The sequence below is a fragment of the Dermacentor variabilis genome, chromosome 1, assembly GCF_050947875.1.
Source record: "Dermacentor variabilis isolate Ectoservices chromosome 1, ASM5094787v1, whole genome shotgun sequence".
NCBI classification, from domain to species: Eukaryota; Metazoa; Arthropoda; class Arachnida; order Ixodida; family Ixodidae; genus Dermacentor; species Dermacentor variabilis.
In genome coordinates this window covers 94,313,395-94,333,847 of record NC_134568.1, presented here as the reverse complement: position 1 = coordinate 94,333,847, position 20,453 = coordinate 94,313,395, and the positions used below count along the sequence as shown (strand labels likewise).

General features: G+C 49.0%; 1 long non-coding RNA gene across 1 annotated transcript in view; it reads left to right on the top strand.

Annotated features, from left to right (window-relative positions):
• The first annotated feature begins 289 nt into the window (after positions 1-289).
• The window catches only part of LOC142571688 (uncharacterized), a 48,704-nt gene continuing 28,540 nt past the window's right edge, over positions 290-20,453 (top strand). Inside the window, exon 1 of the long non-coding RNA XR_012825922.1 lies at positions 290-324. This is a non-coding gene — a long non-coding RNA (uncharacterized LOC142571688). The remainder of the gene's footprint in view (positions 325-20,453) is intronic.

The following is a 20,453-nucleotide window of genomic DNA, read 5'->3' as shown; positions in this document are numbered from 1 at the left end:
AAAGCATGACATTCGGCTTCCCAAATACGTTAATGGAAGCTCCGAAACAAGAATATTTTTCACTGCTGTTTCTTTTTTTTATGCGAAGCTTTTCATTGCGAACCTCGTAGGGTTTCGTGACCGTGGATGCGGCCTGGCTGTTCCCGTGCCGAATGGGCCAACCAATCACAGCGGAGCACGCGCGCCGTGGGCGCCGCTGGGTTGCTGCAGCACCACCAGATGGCGCTCGCCTCCGCGCATCCGCGGCAGCTTGGAGGCTGGCCGTGCAGGGAAAAGAAAACAAAAGCACCAGAAAGTTCGCCTTCGAGCATCCCCAGCTGCACGGTAAAGAGGAAATAAGCGCTTCTTTCGGATAGATTGGATTGGGATTGCGCTACGTGCGTATGCGCATGCTGCCTCCGAGAATATGATGCGTTCAAGGAGAGGCAGAAGAAAATGTCCCTAATTACGCAGCCACAGGATCCAATTAAATCCCTGTTCAGCTAATCAAAAACATCGATCCAGAGAGCAAGTCACTGCTGATTAATTCTATTAAGCAGGTGATTAAAACGAAGAAAGTTCCGGTCGTATGGCGTGAAAGCAAGGTGAACGTCATCTACAAGGACAAAGGTGATAAGGATAGGACGAGCTCGTACAGGCCAGCTACAGTAAGGTCGGTGATATATAGAACGGCAATGCAAGCCATAACATTAGAACTGTCAAAGTGGATGGAGAAATGATGTACTGGGGGAACTACAGAATGACTTCAGACAAGGCAGACGCTTAGAGAGTAATACGTTTGTGCAAACTCAATGCACAGAGATTTCAGTAGCTCAGAATAGACCTTTATGGGTAGCATTCCTTGATATTAAGGGAGCCTACGACAATGTATAGATGGAATTGTTATTGGACATTCTCAAGCGCGAAGGCATAGATGACGATTTCGTGGAGCTGCTGAAGAATATATATATAGAGACAACTGAGTGCAAATTGTATGGGATGGCCGAAAACGTAACGAAGTGGTGCCCCTTCACCAATGACTGAAGCAATGGTGTCCTCTGTCTCTATCATTGTTCACGCTTTGTGGTAAGGGCATAGAAATACGACGGGAAAACAGTGAATTAGAGTGATTTATCATATATACGTAATGGACAAATGGTGCAACCGAAGGTCCCCGGACTGATGTATCCGGACGATATAGTGCTACTAGCGGACACTAAAAGAGATTTACAGACACTTGCGAATATCTGTGGCAACGCAGCGACAAATCTAGGCCTTAAGTTTAGCACAGAGAAATCGGGAATATATGAACTTTAATGAAGAGACAAGTAATTACGGGTGTCAATTCAACAGCAAGTCATATCCATAGTCAAGCAATATAAATGCCTCAGCATATATATAAACGAAAGATAAACCCCCACTCAAGGATCCACCAAGATAATCTGAAAATAAAGGAGAAGCGGAATACAGCAATAATGAAACATAGAGCTCTTTACGGTCACAATAAATATGAGCTGGTAAGTGGAATATGGAAAGGAGCAATGATGCCAGGGCTAGCGATCGCTAATGCCATTCTGTACTTAAAATTGGATATCTTGTCGGGACTGGAAGTTAACCATATATCGGTAGGCCGGTTCGCTTTGGGAGCCCACGGCAAAACCGCAAATGAGGGAGCACAGGGTGACTTGGATTGGGCATTCTTTGAAGTCAGAGAAGAGCAGAACAAAATTAGCTTTGAAGAAAGACTCAGGAACATGGATTAAACTAAATGGGCCACTAAAGTGCACAGGTGTCTGTACCTGAAAAGCATGGACACGGAATAGCGGAAGAAGTCAAGAAAGTTGGTATCCAAGTACAGGTTAATTGAAACTGTAAATAGATAACCAGGAGTCATCAGATAGAAAGTGAGTCAAACAGAGACAGTGGTTGCGATGTAAAGAATGGAAACAAAAAAGACCATGCAGATTTACAAGAATATGAAGAAAGAATTTACAAGGGAAGCTGCACGATAACACGAAGGGAAGTTCCTGGTTATTTGAGGCTCGAGCTGGTTGCCTAAAGACAAAAACGTACCGGAGCAAATATTCGCAGCAAGATGTGGCAAGTCTGTGCTGCAGCAAAAACCCGGAGACCACTCGGCACATCCTAATAGTATGCTAAAGGATACACCCACTGTACCCGTAGGTAACCTATACCTTCCACAAGCACTTGGATTTGAAGTGGACGGAAGCATCAACCGGTCAGAAGTCGAGATAAGCTAGAGACGTTTAGAGTATTGGTGAAAAATAAAGCAGGCAAGAGATTGATATGAGCGGATCCGTTACAGGCATAGGTAGCGGCACAAGGTAGATAGAGAAGTTTTGATGAAGAGAAAAAAGTTAGAGACATGTAAAAAAATAAGAATGCTAGAATGAAAAGCATCTATAGCATACTTGAGTAATTCAAGCAAGCTAGGTGACTTTTTGTCACCACGCCGTTTCAAAGGGGATGCCAATAAAGTACAATCATCATCACCACGGCAGTGCCAGCGCCGGCCGTGCGGGGTAAAGAAAAGAAACGAACGAGAAAGCTCGCTGTCGCGCATCCCCGGCTGCACGGTAATTAGGAAGTAAACGCTTGTCGCAGATAGAATGGATTGTGTGATAGGCACGTGTGTGGTGCGTGTGCGCACCCGCGCGTGTGTGGGCGTGCGTGCGCGCGTATGTTTGTGTGTGTGTTTTCATCAAAAAGGAGCCGAGCTTGTTTGCTCTGTCGTAACCAGGCGCATAAGAGTGAAAGGCGAATTGCCCTTTTATGATGCTTCGCCTACCTTGCCGTGCATTTTCTGTAGGCCACTCGTTCACAAGGCAAACCAAGTTGTATCCGAGCATCAGTGTCAGTTTTACATGCGCGCATCTCAAAAAGAGGCACTTAATGAAGTGTTCATACATGTATAAGCATCAGAGCAGACAGGCGAACGGATATAGGTACTCAGTCAACATTCGTTGCAATATGTACACCGGGGTTCTAGCGGAAGGGCAACTGGTGATATAATGTAAGGATTGTTATCAATCAGTTCTATTAGTTTCTTATCATCTACCGTTCAAGGCCAGCTGATCCCGGTCATAATGCGGGCGGAGAGTCGCTAGGACTACTGACGAAGAATGAAAAGGAACCGCATTGAAAGGGAATCGTTAAAATATACCGGTTCTGAAAAGTAGGAAAACAAAGCATGACAAGAAAGAAAAAAAGAAGCTGCAGGCTAAGAACATTATTGTTTTTTACTTGTTCTGCTTAAATCAAAGCGATTATGTTCGCGCTACCTTTTATAGAAGCACATAGGTCCATTAGCACGGCGTGCTTTCTCCATAGCTGTCTTGTTGCAACCGAAGTGACCACACATTTGCAAATGAGGGACGTATAGGCTGCGGTCTACGCAATATGCTTGGGTATGGCTCGTGACAATGCGCTCGAACAATCGCTCAATTCCTACAGACAGCGGGGGCAAGATAAGAACATGGTACGAGGATACGGCCAGACGGCTTTCTATTAAAGAGCCCAATCAAGACTGTCGTACTCTGAGTGCGAACCACTTTCCGGACAGCGCATGCCCCACTAATTGGCCCGGGCATTCGTTCTTTCAACCCTCTCGGCCAGCGCTGGCGCGCCCATGAGGGGCCATCCGTCAGGCGCGACGGCCTCGCCCGTCGCACACCGGAGAGGAGACGGCGCCCACCGTCGTAGCTGGCCCGGGCGCCTGCTCTTAATTGGGGCAGCCGCGGCGTGCGGCAGAGCGAAGGCGCGTCTGTGCCCACCAAAGCTGCTGGCTGGATGGCAGTTCGAACGGATGAGGTGACAAGTGTCGCATGCTTAAATGGACAGGCCGACGTCACTCTGCCGCGTTGTCCTTAGCACAGTGAAAATGTTGGCACTTTTAAGGGGGCGGATTTGCATCATGGCTAACACCCTTATACCCCCTTCAGGCTGAAAAAAAACTATTTACTGTGCATGACAGTGAGCTGAAGCTACACCGGCAATAATATAAGCTGTATTTCAAAACTGTCCTTTAATGCTGACCATCTGGGCCCGTATTCACAAAAACAGCTCTTACACTAGAATTGTTCATAAGAGCGAGCTCGAGCTATTGGCAGGGCGCCTTCGCTAATGATATATCAAGCATCAGAATTGGCTGAAAATTTCTCTTTCGAACAATCGTAGTGTAATAGCTTTTTGGTAATGCGGGCCCTGATGAAGTTGGGATGAAGTTACTACCTCGTCCTACCACCTTCTCCTGAAGTACAAAACGAACCATGTCTCTAAAACTGACCTTTGTTGTTTTTTACTCTAAAGCTAGTTTGTCGCAAGTTGTCTATATGCTAAACTAGTAAGTTCAGAATTGGACACGAACCGTGCGAGCCAATGTGCCCAAGGCCGCGGTTTTGTAACCGTGCCTTTTCCAATGCTATTCCTCTTCGCGGTTTCAGAGTGACACTCCACCCGCGTTATCAATGGGTGAATGATAACCGTGGCACGGAATCGTGTGCGAGGTATCTCTGTAGAATCACGGTCCAGATCTTCGGAACGCCAGGACACAACATGGGTAGCATGCGCTCTGATACAACACCAATGCTTACGTGGTGCCCTTGTATACTTCTGTTAACAATTGCACTCCACTAAACGACTGTCGAGAGACGTCGCATTACGCATATAAAAGCAACTCCGTTAGTAGCCAGCTCTGGCATTCAGAGAAACTCAATAAGGGACTCAAACCGAGCCGGCACTAAACGTACTGAGGGACGAAGTGCCTTGACAGATCGGGCAGTGACTTGGATGAGTATCCAGCTCGCCTTACCAGGAGCGCTGTGCACTGTGCAAGTGAATGAGATAGACTCCAGCGTTGCACACTTGACGTGTGGCGGCAACTTCTCGGGAATGCGCAGTTTCCTCTCAACTGATGGCGCGTGCCCAGATACCTGAGGCGAAGGCCGGCAGAATTGCATCGCCGGCGTGCATAGCCGAGATCCGCGCCGTATAGTCGCCGCGGAGGGTGAGCCTGCGCACGCGCGCATTCGTCTCTTTCAAAGCGGCTCGCGCCTCTAATGAAGTCTACGCGAGGGCACTTTCTTTCTTCCGTCTCCTCCCCAGTAATCAGACCCGGTGGGCAGTTCTTGGGAAGAAGGAGAGAGAGAGAGAAAACAAAATAATACACGGTATAAAGACGGCGGCATGCCAAGGAGATATCCCAGCCTATAGTAGCACGCGGCGCGCGGCTGTATCGCGGTGTATAAATAGTGTGTATTTTTGATAATCATGGCGGCTCATTTTTCAACTCGGCCATCTATTGCGCGGGCGCCTGCTGTTCGCCTCGCCCTCGCCGTCTTGCGCTGGTGTGCGCAGGAAGAAGTCGCACGTGGCCAAGATGAACTGGCTCAGCTTTCTTCTACTCCTCTCTCTTTCTTTTTTTTTTCTTTTTGTCCATTTGTTGCCTCGTCTAAGTCACCGCAACTTAGCCTATACAAGCTTAAAGAAAGGCGCTGGCCTCGAGGCGCTTAACCAACTGTCCACGGCGAGAGACTCGTGGCGGAGCGGGGCCCCAGTAATTATTGCTAGACCGTCTTCTGCGTTGACCACCGATCGCCTTCCTCGCTCCTGGTTTCTCGCGCTGCGGCGCGTCCTGACGGTGCTCGCGTCATCTCTGGAAACGTGATTCGGCCATCATCCTCGAACGCGGTGGAGGGCACCCTTCCAGCCTTCCAGAGAAATAGGTGAGGAGGAATAGAGGGAGGGTCTGCACCAGCGTCGAAATCGTGCACGACGGCCTCATGTTGAGGCGTGTGCTGCTTCAAATTAGAGCAATCGAATTAATACACCCCGGCGAACGAGACGCGTCCATGCTTCACAGATTGCGCGCTGGCTTGCCCTCCTGCTGACCTTGGGACACGGGACGAAGCTGCATGCCAGCACGCGCAGGCAGGGCGTCTAAGAGTCTCAAAGGTCAATCTGAGTTATAAGGCCTCGCATGGCGTCTCGCTCTGAGAGTGCGTTGTCATCCTATGGGCGGTAATGGAAGCAGCTATGCGTAATTGCCAGTAACGGGGAATTTCAAAAGGACTAACATTTAAAGAGACCGTGTACAGCAGCAAATGCAAACGAGAGTTGCGTGGTGAAGCGTGTGGGATTCCTTTAATCAAATAACGAATGCAACGTGATATTAATGGTCATAAAAGGCTCGCAACGCTCTTCGTAGCGTAAAGACATTGCTTTCCTCCGCTGTTATGACGCGGTTACTGGATTGGTCTAAAAAAATTGGAACAATTAGCTTTGCCGTTAAATGACAGCATTATCGTCTGTAAATGCCGAGAAAAATGGGGTACATTAGTAAATGCCGCCGAACATCTTATGCCAGAACTAGGTAGTCAGGTACATGGGCCCCCTCATCTACTCAGTGTCTCGGAGAAAAATCTCTCTGAGACAACAGGTTGCAAGGTGAAATATCCTCTCATGAAGATAGCCCGGTTCGTCACATACAAGCGTACAGAAATAAAGCTGGGGCAATGTCGTATGAATTCGCTTTAGTCACGGTAACTTATACGTTGTTTTTGTGGACATTCTATCTGCTGAATTGACAGTAAAGAGGTGAATGTAGAAGTGTTCCGTTAGATCCGTTATAGCCCTCTCGTTTCAAGCAACGAAGTACGATTTTATCCTCAAGGCTTGCTTTAGCGTGGAATTTGTTCTGTAGCTAACGACTAATTATATTTATTTCTTTTTGAAATGTACAAAGTGGCGAGATCACCACAGAAGTCCCAATTCAGCAGTGTATATCACATCGAAAGCGCATATTTAAATGTTTATTTTGTATTAACAGGCAGAAATTTCAACAGGCGTGTGCATTCTTTCTTTAATTATAAAGAACACTTCTCAAAAACTAAAAGAGCTAATAGATTTCGTCAGATGAATGCCCAGTTTAACATTATACAAAAACATAGGCAGCATGTTGCACTGCTTTAATACACGAAGGAGAAAGCCTGCTGCACTCGGGGTAGTGCATTAATTCATAGGATCGGAGGGGTCAGACTTCTTGCAAGACCATAACGAGCCGCAGTGTGAATAAAACGCATGGCGCTGTAGGTCGACCTCCTTCCTCAACGACACATGCGAGCACCTAATGCACTACCTAAGGGTTTTTTCGTTCTTTCTTTCATGCGTTCTTTCTTTCCGTCTGTCGTTCTCTCTTTCGTCCCTTCGTTCCGTCTTTCGTTCTTCCTTTCTTTCTTTCCTTCATTCTTTCTTTCTTTCGTTTCTTCATTTATATTCCTACATTGCATCTTTAATTGCTTGCTTACAGGGCTATGAGCCATTCCTGACGATGATATTTTTTGCTTCACTGGACTATACGCCGCCTTTTTCTGGTATGAGCCAGTGCAACGAGCCACTTATAAGGCTTTCACCTTAATATAAACGTTCATATAAAGTTGTATCGGCGCGACTGTCGCCTCCAGAGCCGGTGAAGAAGAAGCTATGAGCCATGTTTTGAGGCAACAACAACAACAACACACTATAGCACGCTCGACCTCCACAGCTGCTGCCGAGTTCCCGCGGCACCATGGCTGGCCGACCTAAATTAACCGTGGCCACGGCGGCTACCTCTTCGCGCCGCCTGCTGCAAATTTCTGACCCCTACGAACGAGCTTAGCCATGCCAGCGTCAGTGTCAGCGCACCAACTCTACCAAGGCGAGAGTGACGTGGCCTCACGCGGTCCGACAGATGTCCCGCGGGTTGTAGGGTGTCCAGGAATTCTACATCAACATGCCGGAAATCTGGTTCATCCAGCTGGACAGCCACTTTCGTATCAACAAGCTTACAGGTGCCGTCTCCGTTCCAGGCTCCAGCGGGCACCTCACCCCCCCCCCCCCGGCCCCGATTTCTACGAGGACTTGCGGGCAGCCGTCCTTGCTCACTACGCTACCTCGAGCGCTCAGTCACAACACCTCTCAGCCCGTCTTGTCGTCCCACATCGCCTGCGTCCACCCGTGGTGAGAGTCATCCCGTGCCGGCCCCAGCATCAAACCTCAACTCACTCCCGTGAGCTTCCTCCCCATTTCAAAGGCAGCAGCGCGACGACCCTTTCCAAGGAATTCCCTAGGCCTAACGCTTTCGGCTGCACTACGGCCTGCCACTCTCCTTCCTTGAACGTTCCTGCAAGCTTTTCGTTCGGGGGCACCTCACACATCACGGTTTCGGAATCTCTTCCACTGGCTCCACTAGGGGCTAATTTCACTCTCGCAGCCACGGCAACGCCACAAGCACAACCTTGGCGATGCCTTCAGCGACCACCGCAAGCCTGATGCTATCGTCATTCGAGATTTCGCCGCAAGCAACAGCAGGCGAGCCTCCCTATGTTCTGTGCTCGCACCTTCCGCGGATGCATGGCCTACCGAAGTTTTGCATGAGCAGCTCTGCCATTTGGTTTCTTCAGCTCGAGAATAACTTCTTCGTCAACAACGCGAGTGACCGACGCTTGCACTATCTCCACGCAAGTCGCGAGCTGCCAGACAGTCTTCCTTCGGAGCTCCGACTTCTACCAGGCGCGGGCATCTACGAGCATCTGCGGCAGGTCGTGATTTCGCACTAGGGCATCACTTTTGCTGAGCCTCGCTCACAACCTACGCTACTAGTGCTGCCTGGTACATCTCTCTCGGATTGCGAGAACCCGACATTACCAACGACGACAGTACCTGCTTACCGTACGCCTCTAACGAAAGTCCTGGCAAATTACGCATCGAACGAGCAGCGGCTGGATGACCACGACATCTTGAGACCAAGGTCTTGATGGCTGTCACAATACGCTGCCCTGCACAACCGTAGCCTCACCTGAATTGGTGGCGCAGCATATGAATCAACAAGGGCGAGAACGCACAGCGCCACTCGCAGTTCTCCGCCACTGCCACCGTTGCCCGCCGTTGGACGACACCTTCTTCTGCGTTGTTCCCCTCAGCAGTTTGAACGCTCGGCACGCGCCAAGAACCGGCCATTATGCATCAACTCTGCTTGCCGAATTGCACCACACTGGGCGTGCAGACGTCGACATTGCAAGATAATGTCCTCAATGCACAAGGCAATGCGCCCTGCGTCCAGACACTCTCAGCCACGACCACCAGAGAACTATTTGTGCCCTTCGCCGCAACACTCACTTTACCTGAACTTCCTAACGGACACGAAGAATTACCACTTAAGTTTATATTCAAAATCAAGAAAGAGGCTGAGAGATGGAATAGCACACTGTCGCTTAAAGGTTATAAACAGAGATAAAGTGCCTCAGAAAGGCTGGCACACGTTTCGATCTACAGGATCTATATTTGTCAAAGGCAGCCTCGTCACCCTCGGCATGTTAGTTTTAAAGGGTTAGTAGAGTGACGTCACGTACGGTTGTTGTCGGTGGCGGTTGTTTGTAAAGTGAGAGACTTTCAAGAGAATGAGCGCTGTCGCCTGACGTCTGTAAGCGTGGTTACTAAGACGAGGGGACAAGACCGGGACAGTGGGGTGGCGGGGAGAAAAGGAAAGAAAGAAAAGGGGGAAAGGACACCAATAGGGAAAAAAGGAACAAGAAAAGAAAAGAAGGGTATGGGAGGGCGTTGGGGAAGCGAGAGGTTAGGGAGCATTCAGGGGTGTCGTCTGGGGGCATGTTTTTGTGGCACTAGAAGAGCCGGTCAGGCGGTAAGTGCACGAGCAACAAAAAAGACCCAAAAATACATCAGTTGAAAGAATGACTTGAGTAGCGTAGCAGCAATGCGTCGGGGAATTTTGAGGGAGTTAAGATGGCGACAAGGGAGTCGGGGGTGCAATGCGTGGGATAGTTGGAAGGCAGGGGTATGGTCTTTCAAGGGACGTCAGCCCTAGTAGCTCAACGTAGGTGTCGTCACGGCGGTATACAGAAGTGGCGATACCATGTGTGGCTGAGGCACCGAAAAAGCTATCCTGGGGTCTGGGACCTTAGAATGTGTTGGTGAGGTTGTTTTAAGGAACAGACGGGAAGAAAAAAAAAGGGGGGGGACCGAAACCGGAATAACAAATAGGAGGGTGACATGAGTAAAAGCGGGCGGGGGCAGGTGTACATGGGAAAAGGGGTCACACAGTTGATATAAATGTGAAAACGTGAAAGAGTATATTAAATTGAGTAGTAGACAGGGAAAATTGGAAATGGAGGAATGGGTGAGGTCAAGGGGGAATTCAGGTTAGCTGGTGGCGCAATGTGTTTTGTGCCTTTGTTGATTATATGAGAATTTCAGATTTAAGTAACAGCTTCTAAAGATTCTAAGTGGCCACGTGCCAAATTAATTCCTGTCGTGTGTAGGCATTTAAACTTGTGTAGGAGGTATGATTCCGTATACTTCCTCTCGCGAGGTGAACGGAAACTTGTTTTTAGTATACGTTGGCCAGCCTTTCTGGGGCACTTTATCCCTATTTATAACCTTTATACCACTTGTGTTTATAGGCTTGCAGTCTCCCTTCTTTCTATACGCATGCCTTTTGCACATATTTCAATCGCGTTTCCCACTAGGAGGCGGGCCCTGCAGCGGCGCGACTATCGCCTCTAGAGCCGGTAAAGAAGTAGACGGCTCACGTGCAGGTAGCGGGAGAATGGAGCACGCTAGCACGCTTGACCTGAGCGGCGGTGGTAGCCGCCGCTCCCGAGATCCCGCGGCACCGGCTGGCCTGCCCAAATAAACCATGGCCACGGCGGCTACCTCTTCGCGCCGCCTCCCAGAAAACACAACAAATGCAAACTCTGAGCATGCAGCGATGTGTGCACGCATTTGTGTGCACAGTGTATGAATATCAACGTGTGGTTCATATTGCATATGTAGCCACGTACGTATATACAAGAATAGATTATCCGCATTTTTTAAGGGAAGTGGAATAGAGCATCTCGGTAGGAGGAAACTTGACAGGAGAGAAAACTGAAAACGAGCCAGAAATATGTGCCTAGGCGAAAGAGAACAGCCTCAGAACGTGCCTTATTTTAAATGAGCTTTCATAATAAAATTACAGCACAAACTTATGCTAATCTCGCACTATCCGCTAGTGCAGTTGGCCTGGATGGGGAAGTATTTCTACAGCAGATACAACGAGCGCTACATGGGTGTATCTGCGAAACATTTTATGTACCTCCCAGAGGCGGGCGTCTCTAATATATATTTAATTTTAACTTCAAGTTCTAAAGCACCCTTATTCACTAAGGTTTGCTAAGGGCACCTCCTACAAATTTCTATTCTTGTTGGTTTTGTGTAGTGAGCGCATACTGCCTCTGTTGCACTCAGCGAAAAGTGCCCGGCGCCTTTTCGCTTCTTTGACGAATGATTCTTTGCTATTTCACCCCCCTTTCACTGCCCAACTGCATCCTCCTCCCCCGCCCCCCTCTGAGCGCTGCAACAGTAACTACCTCTCCACTGAAAACTTCACCTGAAGGACGTTGTCTGAGAGGAAAACATAGCACATGGTCTGGCGTAAAGAATTCACTTATGCAAAAATCTAAAACGGTACCACACTTAATCCAGAAAGACCGCATCATTTTAAATATTTTCGTACTGCGATGCACGAGGCGCCGCGAAGGTAGAGCTGACCAACAGAATCCAGACTGGAAGAAAATAGCGTTCGGAACGCATACATCCAAGGAGCGATCAAAACTCAATGACATTTGAATATCACCAAGAGGCAAGACCATCATACAAAAGTATGATGGTCTTGCCTCTTTATTAAGAAAAGACGCAGGAGCCATGTAGGCAACGACGGTCGACATCTCTGGCAACAGGAAACAATGTCTTCCAAAGATTTCTACAGGTTGAGGATACAGTTTGTGACTGCTGTGGCAATGTGGAAGAAGTTGATCAAAAAGAGCGACTCAATATGGAATTTGCATATGGGGGACAGAACAAGGAGAAATAGGAGAAACGTTGACACAAGTAAATAATGAAACATCTAAAGCTACTCTGATTTGTTCAATAGGAGTTGGAAACAAGGTGCACTAGGGAAGCAGAAATTAAAGATAATTAGGTTTTATCGATCTTTCTTTGTTCCTTTGAGGACATGTGGTACCTAGCAAGAAGCGCCGTTATCAAGACGAAAACAGCACCCATCACAAGTGCCGAGAGGACCGCACCTATATAGCATGTATTGTCTCCTGAGACACCAATACGTTCCCTTCTGTGTCTCAAGCTAAAAAGTTGCAGACGCAACTACAACACTTTAATGTTGGAATTTTGTTGTTCAAGGGCCCCATAACGTAAAACCATTCCAATATGCTTTTATTCCAATCTCCTGACGTAAAACTTGCGTAACCGCCGGCGCAAGGTTCGGGCGGTCACCCGCAGGGTTGTCTGGAGAGACCAATCAAACGCTGTCCTCATTTATAGGAGGTCACTTTGTTTGCTTTAAAAGCGAATAACATTGCCTAGACTGAGCGGCTTGTCTTATCTAATTGGCTGACAAGAGGCGAGGAGAACGCTCAAGTGGAGAGGGATTCGATGGGGCCGAGCCAGTGCACTGAAAATCGATAACCGGATGAAGAGAGTGGTACCAGCGACTGCGATTGGTCCGCTTTCTCTTACTTAGCTTGCGGTGGCTGGTCAAAAATCACGGCGGCATGCAACGGAAGGTTAAGAATGCTGCTAAAATCGATCCTCAGCAAAGAAGAGTTGGTAAAGCGAGGTCGCAAACGTGACAAAAGTGCTAGAAAACGTTACACGGCCACGCAAGATGTTTTATTATACGCAAATAAACCTATGCTCTCCGGCAGATGTGAGTGGCCAGTGCCTGAGCGGTTGGTGACAGCCATCTTTTTTTCCTTCCGGAACAGGGCAGCCTGCGGCTATTCAGAAGAAAACTCAATTTTGTTCTGCATATTAATGCGTCTTTAACACTTTGACGCGGTGCATTCTTGCGGTTTTGTAACGTCCCGTGATAGGCAGGCGTCGAATCAGAAATAACTATTTTTCTTTTGTTCGGCCAAATCATGCATAATCAATGCGTACACGTCATATCAGATGGGGAGGTATCGCGGTATTCGTGACGTCGCTTGACGGACAGGTGAAGTGGGAGTGGTCGAAAAAAGTTTTTGACCAATCGTGGAGGGCTGATAGCAGAATTGGAATAGAAAAGTTTAGAATAGTTTTACGTTATGGCGCCCCAAGTCTGTCACTCCTGCTGCATGGGTAATCAATGAAATAATATGTTTTTTTCTTTGATGAAATAGAGGAAAATTGTGTGTTTTTTTTACCTGTCCGTATATTTAAAAATAAATGTTAGCATTTATGACGAAGCTCAAGGACGCACATATTTAGCGTGTTGTAAATCTTCGCGTCAGTGGCGCGTTGGCGGGAAATTATATATAACTCCACGTAGCACTACATTAGCGCACGTGCACGTTGACAGCGCTGGAACTGAGCGTTGTCTGTTTTATTACTACTGCACAACGTGCGCGTGCTAAACTTGATTACGAGCTCTCAGGCAAACAAGATGCGGCCCTCACGCATTTTGTACAGTGAAACATTGACCTTGCCTTGCATGAGCAAGCAAGCAACGCGTAAGTGCTTCACGGTTTGTGCCACTTCTCGTTCATAAAAAAAAAAGGGGGGGGGGGTCGTAGGCCAAGCGGGAATGCGAAATTCATGAATGAGCTGTGACAACGCGTCAGTAAATGAAAGAGTACAAAAGCGAAAATGCAGACGAAGAATGCGGGAAAGACCCGCCCGCACGGAGCCTTCATCGCTTTCTGTGTGTGCCGTGCGCGCTTCCGCGAATAAGCCAAAGCCATGTTGCCGCTGCGGGCCTCACATGATTTACGACCGAGTCGAAACCGTGGTGCTTCGTACACAGCGCGTTGGACTTTTACAAAATGCGCCCTCGCGGGAAACGCCTGGCGGCGATTGATGAATAGCTTTCCAGAGCACGACGTTCTGCATGTCCAGGGGACTTCTTGCCCTTCCAACGCAAGAGATTCGGCACCGTATCGATATGTCCATCTCCGCGCACGCGGGCAGACCAGGAGAGGATAGCTCGTGCTGGCGGGCATGGGGAAGAGAGACCGGAAACCGTTTCGTAAACATGGTGGCGGCTCGATCGTTTCTTAAGTGGTGGGGTGGAGCCAACAGCGAAGCACGAGCCGACGCCATTAGCTCGTCGCGGCGCGACACTCGGCCAATTGGCCATGCACGCACGCACGCACTCACGAAGCACGCGCCGACTGACGCAAGAATGGGCGATGCCGCCAGCAGATACCTGCTCCGCCCGCAGAAGAAAGCAGGGGAGGTACGACGGCGGTGAAGTAAGCACAAATAAATCAGAAGGCGTCCATGTCGCAGAGCCACCTGTTGCCGGATCGCGCAACAACAGTGCCCCACAGTATAGCCGACAGCGCAGACTGTGTCACCCGCGCGCGTAAAACAGGGCAGCGCAGGCTCAGTGAAACCGAGCTACGTGCACGATTTCGTGGGCTGAAACCTGAACGATGACTCTTGCACGAAAATTTACCGGTCATCACAATAAAATAGCGGAAAACAAGATTTAGTGAGACTGAAATTCAAGTCACCATAAAACAAAATGACCTCTATGGGCTACGCGGCAGGAGCGAAAGAGAAACGAAACCGTCCATGTCTTTGTATCGCATCTCACCGCAGCCTCTATACGCGGTGCAGCGGCAGCAGTAGCGAACGCTTGCGCTGGTTGCCGAAGATGATGAAGATCGACCGGGCACCAGCTAGAAAAAAAAAATTGCTGCCGAATGGGCCAGGATGACGGCATACTGATCCGTATACCAGTCACCACTGTTAATCGCCGCCGACCACAAAGGTAGACTGCCCGCACGTACCGGCCGCCTACATATTGGTAACCCGACGAGCCACGCCTTTCCTGCATGCGGACGGCGAGACGATGATGGCAGGCTGGCCTATGTATTGCAATGTATACGAGAGTATAAGCGCCTGCTTCCTCGTTTCATGTATGACATGGTCCTCAATAGTCCGATGGTAGTCGCACCATGCATGCTCGGGGCGGACACAAACTCCATCTCTTCGTAGTAGTAGCCGAGGGATAACTTCGAGAATCGTCCGAACAGCGTATAGCCTTCTTTCTGCAGGTGCACGCATATACTTCGAATGGCATAATGCAACAATTCAATTTCAATCCCTTTCCTCTCCGCTCTTGGTAAAAACGGTGCTCCACCTACACGTTATCACCAGGAGTGGCCAGTCGTGAGCGGTGGATGATAAGAGAAGAATAGAATTAAGTGAAAGGAACGGCTGCATCATACCCCCCCTAGACTTGCTTCAGCGCTGTTCAACGCAAGCTTGCGGGTGCTAAGGCCTGTTGCACGAATACCCGAGGAAAACACAAAATAATGGCGTATACACCCCGCGATTATACTGGAAAAAAGCGCTCGGGAGTCGGTGTTGCTGGAGCCACCCTTGCGCGAAGGCATATCCGGAAGCCGCGGCGTTCATCCCAGTGGCGCAAGCCACCGAGAGCTATATACGAGATCGAAACAAGCGTGTAAGCAAGCAAAAGCTGATAAAGCCGCGCCACCAGGTGGGAGGATCCGATCTGCCCCCTGTGCCTCCGACGAGACGCGGTTAAGCGTCATTGAGAAAAACGAGCTCCTTGAGACGAGAGCGAAGAACTCGTCGCCTCCTCTTCAGCACGCGCGCCGGAGTGTCCGCCGCGGCGTACACCACGCGATCGCCTCCTGCCCGCGAAAAACAAAGGCACCGACCAATTAAGCAGCCTCACGTTTCGCTCCGAGAGCAGCGTCCGCCGCTAACCCGGAGTCAACACCCCCGGCGAACACGGCGGCAACCGGGAGGGCCGAAAACTAATGGCGCACACACGGTTGCCTTTCTGCCAACAGGGGCAAAAGAAATATGGCCCTAGCGGCTCCCGGAGGCCGAACCTCGCCACGCTGAGACCTTGCTATTTAATTTTCCACCTTCTCAAGTTAGCTTACACCCCCGCCTTCTACTTTGTTTCTCCAAAGCATTCCCCGCAAAAAAGACCCCGGGCGCGTATCGTCAGCTCCACGCCTGTCTTCCAAGCAGCAGCGGTGGGAGTACAAACGTGCGGCGTGTGCTGTGCCCACGCGCATGCGAGTGTTTGTAAGCTAGTGGGTGGCAACTTCATCCGGTCAGTCGTGCCGCGAAGGTCCGCGAACTTCGAGACCTTTTCCCTTGACCCGCTGCTGCTAGTGCGAGATCGAAAGTGCGGTATTTACTACGCTTCCCACCCATCACTCCTCCTCCTCAGCCACTTCTCGACCTTCATCGACCAGCTTCTCCCGTAACTAACCACTTTCCTCCGGTGTGCGCATCGTGTCCCTAGTTACGCAACCGAGCCCATAACCGGCTTGCCGACAGCTTTCTTCACGCTTCTTATCAGCGGAGAGCGATCGGTTTCCAAACCCCGATGGCCCTCCTAATATAACTAATGAAAGGCTCAAGTTTGGCTTTCTCTTTATTTTTCTGTCTTACATATATATACATCTTTCTTGTAGCAAGAAGAAATGAGGTGAAAAAAATGTTGAGAATTTATGGTGCATGCGGTAGCAAAAACAAGTGAGAAAAGGTAATTGTAGTAACTTATGTACAGCTGAAGCCTTGAAATTGCGCTAGATAAAAAAAGTAATAAGGCGACTTATCCACCACATCTTACTACCTTTCAATGTCATCCCTCGACCTCTCAGCACGGTTCTCAGCGAATTGTCTAAAAGTCTTGCACAGTGCAGCTAGAATCGCACTCGTACAAAGGAATTTACTTTTTACCTGCATTGTTTGGATAAAAGCTTGCTTCTTCATATTCGGACGAAATAAAGGGAATCGTGTTGGTAGTATAGTTTAACGCCCTCAGGGTGCTCAAAAGCTGATCCGCACCTATTTGACCACGGCGACCCGGAAGAAGATCCGGTGACGACAGAGGAGCAAAAGGAATGAAGGAAGAACGGTGAGAATTAACGAAAGATAAAAAGAAAAATAGTAGGAAAGTTACAGCTTGACACGCCAGTGGCTTTTAGACTCTAATATGAACAGTGAACAAGAAGAACATGCAATTAAGAACTGCCAGCAACTTCTCGAGAAAACACCCAGCGTCGCTATACTCTACTTCAACGTTGTGTTCAAGGCAAGCAGCACAAAGAGAGTGATAGCTACACGGACTCGCGGGCGTGTATCTGCAGGAGACAGTTGCTTCCAGTTTCTTTACGATTTCAGCAGCGGAGGGCAGAAAGGAAAGAAAAGAAGAAAGAAACAAGTGAAATAAAAGAAATTGGTTGTCTGCCGCCAGCGTCGCCGCCATGCAACTCTGCCGAGACACGCACAGCTCCCCCATCACTTGCGCCCCCCCCCTCCTCGATTTCTGCTAAAGCCCTCTACGTAAACGCATGTAAGCTGCCAACCTGTCGGTGTGCTGCTGCTTCGCTTTTATTATTATTATTGTTTCTTGCTTTCGCTCTCTCTCCATTTTTTTTTGCAGGTTTTCTTACCTGGCACACGACGAGGCACCGCCTCAGCGATTAGCGCACAGCCAAATAAGGGGGTAATTTTCCCGCCGAAGCACCCATCCCCAAGATGTAGCGGACGCCACGAAACAGCACTGTATGCTCGCGCGCGCGCGAGTGAGCCAGAAAGATAGAGAGAGAGCGAAAGCCTCTCACAGTTGTCTCTCGCGAAGACGCCACTATAGAATGCATTGCGGCGTTTTTCTTTTTGCTGCGCCTTTCCCGGCGTGGAAGAACGGAGGCCAGGCCCGGCTACACACTGTCCCCCCTCCGCCACTACCGTTTCCCATCTCCGTTAAACAGTCTGTGCGTGTAGTCCACTCCGTGCATGGGGTGCCCCGGGACGCACGGGGCGCCGGGCCACCGCAGGGTCCGCTCCTCGAAGCTGGGTGGAGCGCATCGGGCGCGCTGCGATGAAGATCGAGAAGCGCGCAGTGCCTGCCGTGCACCGTGCGGCCCGCGCTGCTACCTGGCCTACACGGAGACACACTCGGCGTATCAGTGTGACTTATGCACATACAGCGACGCCTAGCTGCTATGTATAGGAGCGCGCAGGATGAGCTGCGCTGAGGCGCTCTGTAATCGGACGGCAGTGCAGGGCATTGGCGCGGGGCAATTTCACGGAAAGTCTCTTGCATTATTCAGCCCACGACGTTATGCAGGAGGAGCCTCTGTGGGACGCAGGGACGAGGAATGAGGGACCCTTTTTTCTTTCTTCTTCATTTCTGAGAGGAGCCGCGCCTTGGTTGCGAAATGAGGAGCTCGTTTAGTCTTCGTTAGGGGGAACACATGGCTTCTTGGCGCGGTTAATATAAAGGCCCCCGGTAATGGATCGGTGGCAAGGAAGTGGCATGGTCCTTGCAGGTGCGTGGCCGGTGCACTCGATAACAATTACAGGATTAGAGAGCACGGTGCATCTTTATGTGATATCCACCAACTACTCTTCTTTTTTATTTTCTCAGAAAATCGGATGCGTTGACTTCTTTAGCATTCATCTGCACCCGTGGACGGCTTTGAGTGCAACGAGCGCACCATCAATAACTACGAGCGCATTGAGCGATGTCTCCGTTCAGAATCATTAAGAATGGAACGGACACGGAACCTGACCTTACGCTGATCCTGATCACGACTGGCTGACATCTGCTCTTACGGACAGCTCTATGGCTCAAGTACACTCACTTTTTGTGTGCGTGAACATAAGAGAAACAGTATGGCAAATTTAGTGACATGCTTTTTACACCAGTTTTGTAGTTTTACTAGCATATCCTGTTAATGGCTTTTTCCGTCATATTACAACTTAATTACAATCTTCCTCCCTTCTTGTCTGCAGTTTCTAGGGGATATTATACAGCCTTGTGGGAGGGGGGATGTGTGTGATTATAAGACATCATAGACGTATATATAACCATGCTACAAAGTAACATCGAACGCATCGAACAAGACACCCGGCACTGTACGCGAGACATCCAAAAATCAACTCTATACCAGCACATGTAGCCGTGCTTTGTCGGGCACGAGTGGCTCCGGCGAACACAGCTGCATGTTTTCCAGAAATTAGGACTAACTGGCTGACGCATATGGAACCTCACTGCCTACATTTATGTGGGTTGTGAAGCTGCACACAAATATAAATTCCGGATAGCAGAGAAATGAACAAAACTCTTTTCTATCACATGTATTCACGACCAAATTTTCACTTTACGTTATAGGAACTAATTCTATTAAAGTCAGGAAAAGGTGTCCTTCAACGTAAACTAAAAAGATAAAATTCAATTAAACAGCACTCTAGTTTTCGTTCAAATAAATTTTCAGTTCTTTGTTTTTTTCGCGTAATTTTTATGGCTCAGAGTGCATGACACCATTGATAAAAGAGCTTTGTATATACAGGAGGCCCCAACTACTGGCATAGAAGAAACAAAGAAAATACGGAAGTCTATAGATACGTTAAGGAAATGGAAATAAAACAAAAAAAAGTTTATCCACTTCAAATATAGTGAAGTTGAGAAACCGCTTATGGTTTCTTTTGTTTAGCTTATCACGTCCAACGTGTCCAAAACAATTCGCTAAGTCTGTTGTTGTGGTTTAAATGGCCTGGTGTCAATTCGGATTTTGTAGTGGACCATAAGATTCGTCAGCAAGTGATATTTTCTTAAACGTATGCTTCACACCTATATAGGTACTGTTTCCGTATAGAAGTACGGCTTGGAAACATAAAAAAAAAAGTTCGGCAGCGTGTTACACTCCTGTAACACGTGAAGGCGAAAGCCTGCCGCACACTTGGTGACGCATTAAGTTATACGATCGGAGGGGTCAGACTCCTTGCAAGACGTAACGAGCCGCAGTGTGAAGTACACGTGTGGCTGGCCGTTGTCTGCGAGCTTCGGCCTCCTGTCTACGTTGCCGTCTCGCATCGTCGCTTTGCTTCTTTCGCAGTTCGGCTTCATCGCCTCGTTTTCGACGCTTAGCTGCGGCTTCGCACGCTCGTATAGCGGGCTCAGACTCGCGCCAACGACGCTTCTCTTCCACTTTACGTTGCATGCTCTCAGCACTCGCGGTCGAACGCATTGCTCCTGCCGCTTCGCACGTCGCACCTCGTTTCTCGCTTGGCCAGCATCCTCCGCCATAGCGTACTTCCGAGGGAGGTATGCAACGCTTTATTGATGGTTCGGATGCTGGCTTTGAACTTGGTCTTTATTGAAACGTACGCAGTACTGTGCCTTGTATGGGTGATTTGAACGAATGTATGCACTGTGAACTTCATTTTGCTGAGCGCTTGTAGCCTCTGCCTAAAGGGCGTACGAACCATTGCATGTTTTACTTGCTTACGGGGGTATGAGCCATCGCTGATGGTGATATTTTTGTACCACTCGACTAGACGCCACATTTTTTTTAGGTATGAGCCATTGCAATGAGCCAATTGATGGTTTCGCCTTCATAGTACGTCACTACACACAT